This window comes from Muntiacus reevesi, chromosome 3 (genome assembly GCF_963930625.1).
Source record: "Muntiacus reevesi chromosome 3, mMunRee1.1, whole genome shotgun sequence".
NCBI lineage: Eukaryota > Metazoa > Chordata > Mammalia > Artiodactyla > Cervidae > Muntiacus > Muntiacus reevesi.
In genome coordinates, this window is record NC_089251.1 from 189,481,796 (window position 1) to 189,492,443 (window position 10,648).

Genomic DNA, 10,648 nt, shown 5'->3' on the forward strand with positions numbered 1-10,648 from the left:
GCAGTGTCAAGTACTAATTTCTGCTTTGACACATCCTTTTTTTCTTTTTTTAAAGCAAACTGATTGAATAGTCATTCATTTATGGCTATAGACACTGTTAAGAGAAAGAATTGAAACTGTATAAAGCAGTAATCTGGGTTCTGGTCCCATGTCTGCCAGTGTAGCTGGGACCTCGATGGATGACGGTTGTAACTTCATATCACGGGGTTTCAGTATTTCATCAGTAAATGAGACCAGCTGATGGGTCGACTCAACTGTGCCCACAATCAGTGCTTCAAAGAGAGTGTCTGACTTGTGTCATCTTCTGATCTTGAACACTGTTCTCACGGTGTCAATCCCAGAAGTTGAACCTCTTAAGAATGAAGGGACAGTAGATTTATTACAGGAATTAGACCTTTCTCGGAAATCCCCAGGTGGCACTAGCAGTAAAGAATCCACCCGTTAATGCAGGAGACGTGAGAGATGCAGGCTGGATCCCTGGGTCGGGAAGATCCCCCTGGAGAAGGAAATGCCAAGCCATTCCAGTATTCTTGCCTATGAAATCCCACGGAGAGAGGAGTCTGGCAGCATACAGTCCATGGGGTTGCAAGGAATCAGACACGAGTGAATAACTGAGCACAGACCTTTCATAACTGTGGAGAGGGGGAGGGCGCTGGGGAAGTGACGGTCTCAAAGGGAGGCGAGAGACAGCAGAGCGCCTGGCCTGTTTATCTGGAAGGCAAACACAGGCAGGCACAGAAGAAGCCAGCAGAGGGGAAGCTCCTGGAGGAGTCTGCGGATGCAGTGAGGGGCCACAGCAAGCATCTGAAGATACAGTTGGGCTGCAGGGTGAAAAGCTGGTCAACGAGGTGAAAAGTCAGGAAGGATAGTTGGAGAAGCAGCAGAAAAGAGTGGGTTGAAACTGGAACCTGCTGCCACCACTGATCACAAATTATCCAGAGAGGCAGGGTGCTGCTAAATCCTACCCCCCATATTTTATACCCAGTTCTCTTTCGGCCAATTCTAACCTGGAACCATCAAACAATGGGAGTTCTAGGAAACACAGCTGCAGTTTAATTAAGCTGATAACAGAATGATTTAATACAAATCGAGCCCAACAAAGTGGTGGGATCTTTGTTCTGATTCTCTCAACTATTTATTCAATCTCGCTATTGTCTACATGTTTTTATAATTAATCTCAAATCCTTGGTGCAGAAAGTTAGGTAATGAACACTTTAAAGAAGTGTGGCTGTGAAAACATCTGAGGAGTTGGGGACCATGTGGACAATCTCAAAGTGAAGCTTTTGGTCTCGAATTAACCTGACTGCCTGCTCACACCAGCCCCTCCCTCCTCACAGATGCCCAGGCTGTGGGAGGAAGGAGTAGGAGGTTCTGCAGAAATGGGACACGGAGCCAGACGGGGAGAGGAGGCAGTGGGAGGAAGTGGCAGGTGGGGATACAGGATTGAGGACGACGGAGAGGCAGTTCAGGAGCAGGGAATAGGAGATAGAGGAACAGGAAGAAGCAGAGAAGAAGGATGAACGTTGGAGAAACAGCACCGAATGTACATCCGGCTGATTGTAAGATTTACCTTGGGAACTTCTGATTTTCATTACAATGAAATAGTTTATATATCCCAAGGAATATGAGTCACAAATATTTTTTAAAAATGATGCACTATATTACATCAAATACCCACCACCTAGCTGAAAAATAAAAGAATATTGCCCACAGTTGAAGCTCCGTGGGTACCCTCCTCTTTCTTGACCTGAAAAAGAAGCTTATATCCTGAACCTAGAGCCCAGAAATATGAACATTTCAAAAACTGCAAAGGAGAGTAAATGACATGACTGAAAGGGGAATGGGTGGGGTTTCACTGAACACTTTTTTCTCAAAGATTTTCATGGAGTTTTTGTATATTCTGGCCATAGCCCCCTGGGTAGGCTGGCAGGGGTTATTCTTCTCACTCTAACTCCATTATGTTACACTTCATTGTCTTTTGCATTTTTTCCTCAGCAAAACTCAAGTCCTATGGTTATTCTACCTAAACAAGCAGGGTAACCTCATTTGCAAATAGGAACTGTCTAGAAATTAGAGGCATTTCCTGAAATAGTTCTTGTATATAGAAACTCAGTATTTAAGAGCCCCAATGAAGGCTGTTTCTTTGTTAATGATAAATTACCAGAACTTTCCTATAAAGAGGGATATTGTTCTGTTGCCCTGTTTGGGGCTTCTAGATTAGTCTCTTTGGGTCTTTTTTAGCTTCATAGGTCTTAAGTAGCCAATAAATAGAAGTCAGTCATAAGGAAGGGCTTTTCAGGTGTTTGAGGGGGAAGGTATACCACAGAGAGAAGAAAGGCAGAGGGAGCTGAGGCTGTGACTCCTTGAGGAAGGAACAATATTATGCAATTTTCAATCCTTCCCTGTGTCTTACACTTTGCCTGGCACAGAACCCTTTGTTGAATTGTTGAGCTGAAATGAAACAGACTTAATTGGTCAGCAAAGCCTCCACAGCTTTCTTATTTAACCATGCTTTTCGATCATCTACTTTGACTCCACACTATTTCCGAACTGCAAGTGGAGTTGAAATCCACAGAGAAATCTTTCCAGCATCCCTGTGTCTGCCAACGGCAGTGATGACTCAGGAGTGGCTGCCGAGAGGGCCCATCATCCTTCAAGCCTCTGAAGATAATTGCCTCCAAAGGGTCAGAGATGAGCCAGCATTCTCCACCCTACATCTTTGTACCCAGGTTGTCAGAATGCTCTGTAGTAAACCTCTAAGACTAAGTGGACACTGAGGACAGCAGGGTGAGTGATGAGCAACCGCCAACACCAACCTGACTTGTAGGGAAACCGCAAACTAAAAGCAGAATGTTGAGTTTGGGCCCCAAGTCTGCCAAGGTCAGTGTGGTCATAGAGCAGCACCAGTATCATTGTGAACCGTGACTCTTTGTTGTGGGGGACAGGTCTGTGCCTTGTAGCGTGTGTAGCAGCGTCTTTGACTTGCACCCACTAGATGCCAGGAGTGCTGCTCCCCACCCCCACCTCACCAAGTTGTGACAATCAAAAATATCTCTGCATGTGTGCATGCTAAGTTGCTTCAGTTGGGTCTGAGTCTTTGCGTCCCTATGGACTGTAACCTGCCAGGCTCCTCTGTCCATGGGGTTCTCCAAGCAAGAATACCAGACTGGGTTCCCATGCCCTCCTCCAGGGGATCTTCCCAACCCAGGGATCGAACCCATGTCTCTTATGTCTCCTGCATTGGTGGGCAGGTTCTCTACCACTAGCCCCACCTGGGAAGCCCAAAATAGCTCTAGACATTGTCAAATGTTCCCTGAGGGAAAATTCACCTCCAATTGAGAACAGTTGAGTATAGAATGTGTCTACAGTAGTTTTTCTCAAAACATTTTCCTAACATATTTGTCTCAGAAACACCTGGTATGCTTATAAGAATACAGAATCCCACAGACCATTCCAGAATCACTGGGACGGTAGCATTTGTACGTTTGATGAGTGTTCTAAGAAATTCTTATACACATGAAATTTGTACTGTGTGGTTTTCACTAATATTTGAAATAGGGATTTGTTTTGATAATTCAATAATATATGGCCTTTAAGTAAAACTATCTTAATGAATTTCCTTTAAATACAGGATTTTGGTTAAGGAGACATTTCCATGTCTCAAAGTCAGGGCTTGTTGATATCCTAACTAATCCTTGCACAGTCCCTTAACATATTTTCCAAAATAAAATGCAGTTGTCTACCTGGCTCTAACTTTCCTTACTGCACTAGTCAACATCTCTCCTACTCTAGTTGGCCATCATAGCCTGCAAATCCCCTACCACTAGATGCATGTATGTAAGTTTGGGCAAGGAAATTCCCTGTTATTATGAAAGAAACTCTGTAAAACTTAGTACCACTTAGTTTTAAGATTAACCTTAGCCTAGTGCATGGAGGGATGTAAAAACAGATCTTTAAATCTAGATGAGATGTTTTCTGAGTTTTGAATAAAACCTAAACTTTGGAGACTAGGCAATCTCTGAAGATATTTCTGTGGAGACCGCTTCAGTCTGAACATTCTTTGATTCATGGAGGCCGGGTGCTGTGTGCCTGATTAACTCGGGGAAAGAGCTTATGTTATGAGGCTTGGAGGTGGTGGTTACTGGGAATGTAGTATACAGACATTCTTCTGGGCATTGGAGGTTGAAAGCTGCTCACTAAGGTGTGGGAGAACTGAAAGTAGAATAAAAAGACTCTAAAAGTTAACAGAGCCTGCCTTCCTTTTTTGCTTAAGGCTGACTCTGCCAATAACAACAGGTAACATTTGTGATGTGTTTACTACATGTTTAATGGGTATCATCTCATTTAATCTTCTCAACTGCCCTAGGAGGCAGGCACTCTTCTTCTTCCCTATGGCAGATGAGAAAACTCCAATTTAGAGGTGCAACCATGACTTGGATGCAGACCTCTCTTATCAAATTGGTCCTCTCACTATGTCAGGATGGACGGCCTAGACACAAAGAATTCGACTTGGAAAACATCCTGGAAGGAAGAGAGGTTCACAGGCTTTCGTGGAGCCAGCAGTCACTCTAGTAAATGAGCATGGCTTCTGATTTGGTTCACAAATTGGGCTTCTATTGTATCTGCATCATATCTGCCTGCCAAGATTGCCATGGGTGGTGGGAGGAAGGAGCAGAGCGGTCCCAGGGCTGAGGTGGGGACTGGAGGAATGCGGATGGGGTCAGCTGGACCATCCCTCAGGGATGATCAGCAAGGCAGGCACCCCAGGGCCTGTGGTGCAGGAGGCAATTCTGCTGGAGGCTGCAAACATGGGCTGGAGCCCTTGACACAATTCAGAGGCCTTTGATTGCTTTTTCTATGCTCTGCCTTTCTGCTGGAGCCTTCGTTTTGTGCCTTCATTTCCCTTCTAAGACACCCTCTTTCATTTGAACTCACTCACTTAAAAATGAAAAGGAGATGAGGAGAATGATTCCAACTGATTTTTCTAGCTCTGTGTCCCCACAGGGAAAGCTGTGTCTGGTTCTGTGGAGACCCCAGAGGAGTCTGTGAGCTGCCAGTCACCACTGGGGAGAGATAGGTGAGGGCTGAAAGGGAGGCAGCTGTCAGAGCCGAGTGTTTGAACAGAAGTGTCCGCAGGCTCGGCTGTATTTAAAACGGGAGCCAGAGAGAGAACATGTGATGTTCTTATCAGACCTCAGAATCTTAAACTCCATCAAGTGGATTAACCTTAGAATCTGTTTGCGTTGGTATTCTCGGTGCCTCCCTGATTTGGTTACCTTTTGTGTCTTTTTTGTGTTTGCTCTCCCTTCTCACCTGGTCTGAGAAACTAGTCTGGAAAACTGGTACCTCCAGAGGCAGGAAGTTAAGACCTTGACGATGGGACTTTTCCAGTTACCAGCACAGTGTTACCTGGATATCCTGCTTGCAGTCCCCCAAGTCCCATCTCCTCAAGTCATGTAGGGAATGTCAGTCAGAACATAAAACTGAGATATATCTGTCTTCAGAACCCATGGTGCCCCTAAAGCAGGAAATGGGGCTTTCTGGGTGGCTCAGTGGTAAAGAATCTGTCTGCCAGTGCAGGTGACGCAGGAGATGTGGATTTGATTCTCGGGTCAGGAAGATCCCCTAGCGGAGGAAATGACAGCCCACTCCAATACTCTCGCCTGGGCAATCCCATAGACAGGGCTATAGTCCTGGGGTCGCTAAGGAGGCGGACGGGACTCAGTGACTAAACCAGGAGACAGCAGTAGGACACAGCCCAGAGAGGACCAGCACTGGCCAGAGGCCACAGACCTGCCGAGGAAGAGGGCCCCCCGAAGTCTCCTGTTCTTTCTTCATCCTGTAAGCCTGCTGCAAACTCCAAAATGCTGCAATTGAAGGCTTTTCTAGCATTTCCTTCAGGGTCTCTTGACAATTCAGGCTGGAGCACTTATGTTTATTGTTGGGGAGAGTTTAGCTCAAACTAAACCACTAGTACCTGTTTTCCTTTGCAAAGTGCCAGTCAATAGGAAGGGTGAGCTTTCATTCCAAGCCTCTTGCGTCTGTGCTGCGGGAGCTCTTCACCCCAACATGTCAAGTGTATTTGTGCTTCCGTGTTGGGGATGCAGACATGCCCATTACACAAGGGGAAAAGCGCTCAAAGTTGGAGAGAAATGTAGGAGGCAGAGCCTGGCTTCCACACAGGAAGTGGCTTGTTTTCTGTGCGTGCACACACATACACACACACGCACATACACACACACAAATGAAAGTGGAAACCTTAGTTTCCGTTCATCCAGGAGAGAGCAGCCGCTACCAGGAACTCAGACACTGGAGCTTGCGTCCATAACACAACATGCTTTTAAAGAATCATATCAGTCTTGTTTATCGCAACGGCTTTGCTCAGGGTGTGTCCACTCTGAATATCCACTTCAACGATAAACTGCTCCCTCTAAGAGGATGAGCTAATTACATGCATGTCTGATTCAAATGACTTCTTTTATCATGATGACAGAAGACTTTGAAATCAGTTTGAGATTCTATGGGGATTTTCCGTAATGTGAGCACAAAACCATCACAGAGAAGCAGACCTAATTACTGTATCCCAACACCAGGAGTGTTTGATTGTCCTCCCCACGCCCCCTTATGTTGGAAGCACTAAAGAGAAATAGAATCTCTTCATTGTTGAGTTTCCAGTTTTGGAGGAAGGAGCAGGAACTCCGTATGGAATTCATTTTGTATAGCCCTATTTTCATATTTGGAGATATCCACTGTATCTGAATTATGGAATACAGTAGAAAAATCCAGAAGTTTGAATACATGCCACCTAGGAGAGCGCTCTTTGTTTTTGGTTTCCAGTTTTTTTATTGTTGCTGTTGCTGCTATATTTTAGCTAGTTCTTGGGGATCGCTTTTCTCTTTTAACAATTTTTATGGTCGTTGATTTACAGTGTTGTTAGTTTCAGGTGTGCTGCGGAGACAATCAGTTAGATGCACACGTATATCCCCTCCTTTCTAGGTCTTTCTCCATTAGTCCATTGCAGCGTGCCGAGCAGAGTTCCCTGTGCTATACAGTAGGTCCTTATTAGTTCTCTAGTGCGTATATAGTACTGTGTATGTCAATCCCCATCTTCCAATTTAAGAGCTCTCTGGTTAGAACTGTGCCCTTCGGCGGGACTAAAGTTTTCCTTCGATTCTGTGGCAGAGTGTCCTCTCGGCACCTGGTGTGTGAAGACTCTCTTCTGAGTGCTCGACCACTAACCTTGGCCTCCTCGGCCACCTGCCATGAGGTCGGGACACTTCTGAACTCAGTGGAGGGGCCGCCCGTTAGAGGACCGTCTAGGAGTCCTGGTGCACACAGCAGTGAGACCCCGCAAAGTGACTCTGTTAATGGTTCTCTGTCTGTCCTCATCCTCTCCCCGCTCTGCCCCCCATCCTGCGCAGCTTTCCCTGCCTCCTATCCCAGAGATGACACAAACAGGTTTCTAGGAGGGCAGTGCATCATTCTCTGGTAACATTGACATCCTTTGGCCAAAGAAAAAGACGGGGCCAATTTTGTGCATGATCAGGATGGAAGATGCTTCCATGGCATGATTTGTTTTAAAGCCTAAGAGGACTATCTAATGGTGAATCGTATATTTTAGAAGACATGCAAGATGAGAAGAACTTGAAGAAAGGTGGCAGGGATACTGACACCATTAATTCAAGGGACCAAGATTCTATAATTTTGCTCCAGACCATCTTTCAGAAAAGACTATCTTCCACCTTTGAACTCCCCTAGGTGTAAGACAGTCTGCTTGATTGCATTGTTCTGGAAACGCTTTCTAGGAAAATCTTGATAACTGATACAATATTTATGACTTCTGATGAAGGCAGGAAAGACCAGAGACTTTTTCTCAAGGACAATTCACTCTTGATTCTTTTTAATTTTAACAAAATTCAGAAACGTTAATTCACTGTCTGTTGGGCTTAATTGATATCTCTGTTTTAAAGAATATATAAGGTTATACTTAATATTTATTTTCTTTTCCCTTTAGGGAGTTATACTAGACCTACTTAATCTATTTCCATATAAATGCAAGAATGATATATTATGTATGTTTAAAGTTATCTTGAAAATATGGATGCAAATGCCAGGAACTTCTTTAGTCAGCAAAAACCCTTTGGACTGAAAAGCCTGGTAATATGGAAAGAAAGGACAAAGTTGTCTCAGAACACTTTTGTTTGTAATTCACCTATCTGAATACAGATCAGTAATAATACTTGGAGGTGGTGAACTGGTTTTCCAATAGCAGCAATGAGAAATTTATTACTGAGACTTAATGTTTCAGGATTACCCTGCCCTTCCAACCATTGGAGTCCAGCCAGTGCTTACAGTGAAAACATAAATATTACAGTTGCCATGGAAACCGAGATCACCTAGGAGATGATTAATACCCATAGGGCTAACAGTGGAGGCTGCAATCACATCATTTCTGGCCAAATTAATCATGATCAAACAAAGAGCAACAAACACTTTTATAAAGGCACATAAGTCCAAATCCTCTTTTCCAGACCACTTAAGTATTATTGAAATGGAGCAAGACCCTATGGTCCTTGTCCCCTGTGTCCTCGGCTTGCCTTTTGTCTGTGGAAAAACTTTGGCTAAAGAATAGGTTTAATCAGAGAAGTGAGAAAATGCAGAAACAAAGGAAAACAGTTCAACAGACTAAATAATAACCATTCAATCATTAAGCATAGTCAAGGACCTTTAGTTCCTTCTCAAGAGCTTTAGATAATATTCTGAGCTAATCCTGTGACCGTGTTATACATACTGAAACCTCTATCCGGTAGAAGTTAACTGCACGATGACCAGACTGTAGCTATGACATAAGCTGCCACAATTCTGAGATTGGACCTCAAGAATATGGGAACAAACTGACCCTAGAACTGAAGAGTAACTATACTTAAAACAATCAGGATGATGCTGATCAGGCAGCCGAAGGACAACTTCAAGATGACTGTCAGAGTTAACTGTGCTGTTTCTAGACATAGTCCCTCCCGCCCCAACCAACTGCCTATAAAAGCTCTTGCCCCCTGATTTCTGGGGTGGCATAGAGGGTTGATCTTTTGACAGGCGTCTGTCCACTCTCCCCCACCCTCAGTTGCCTGCATCCAAAATAAAGCAAACTTCCCTTTCCACCAACCTTAAGTGGCAAGCAGCCAGACCCCACTTTTGGTTACATTATCAAGTTTTGTTCTTTGTAAGTAAAGAAGTCTCCTGGTAAACAATTATATTTCCATTGACTGAAAAACTTTTTTCTAGTTCAAATGTAGGGGGTATTGAATGGTGCATAAAAGGAAGACCACCTCATAAAGGAAAACTCTCAAGCTTATTTTTCCTATTATTGTTTTCCATTTGCTATGAGACCTTATCTTTTGAGAATCAGGAGAATTTAAATTATTATGATCCTTGAGGTTTTTAAATTTTCTGACTTTTCCAGAGGTTGCCCTGCTTGAGAGAACTTTACCAGAACCATCAAATACATGATGATGTTATCAAGAAAGTTTATTATTGAAATTATTATTGTGTAATAGTAATGCTCAAAATTCTCCAAACCAGGCTTCAACAATATGTGAACTGTGAACTTCTACATGTTAAAACTGGTTTTAGAAAAGGCAGAAGAACCAGAGATCAAACTGCCAACATCCGCTGGATCATTGAAAAAGTAAGAGAGTTCCAGAAAAACATCTATTTCTGCTTTATTGACTATGCCAAAGCCTTTGACTGTGTGGATCACAATAAACTGTGGAAAATTCTGAAAGAGATGGGAATACCAGACCACCTGACCTGCCTCTTGAGAAACCTGTATGCAGGTCAGGAAGCAACAGTTAGAACTGGGCATGGAACAACAAACAGACTGGTTCCAAATAGGAAAAGGAGTACGTCAAGGCTGTATATTGTCACTCTGCTTATTTAACAATATGAAGAGTACATCATGAGAAACGCTGGGCTGGAAGAAGCACAAGCTGGAATCAAGATTGCTGGGAGAAATATCAATAACCTCAGATATGCAGATAACACCACCCTTATGGCAGAAAGCAAAGAAAAACTAAAGAGCCTCTTGATGAAAGTGAAAGAGGAGAGTGAAAAAGTTGGCTCAACATTCAGAAAACTAAGATCATGGCCTCTGGTCCCATCACTTCATGGCAAATAGATGGGGAAACAGTGGAAACAGTGGCTGATTTTATTTTTCTGGGCTCCAAAATCACTGCAGATGATGATTACAGTCATGAAATTAAAAGATGCTTATGCCTTGGAAGGAAAGTTATGACCAACCTATACAGCATATTAAAAAGCAGAGACATTACTTTGTCAACAAAGGTCCATCTACTCAAAGCTATGGTTTTTCCAATGGTCATGTATGAATGTGAGAGTTTGAATATAAAGAAATGAGTGAACTGTGGTGTTGGAGAAGATTCTTGAGAGTCCCTTGGATTGCAAGGAGATCCAACCAGTCCATCCTAAAGGAGATCAGTCCTGGGTGTTCACTGAAAAGACTGATGTTGAAGCTGAAGCTCCAATACTTTGTCCACCTAATTGGAAGAACTGACTCATTGAAAAAGACCCTGATGCTGGGAAAGATTGAAGGCGGGAAGAGAAGGGGATGACAGAGGATGAGATGGTTGGA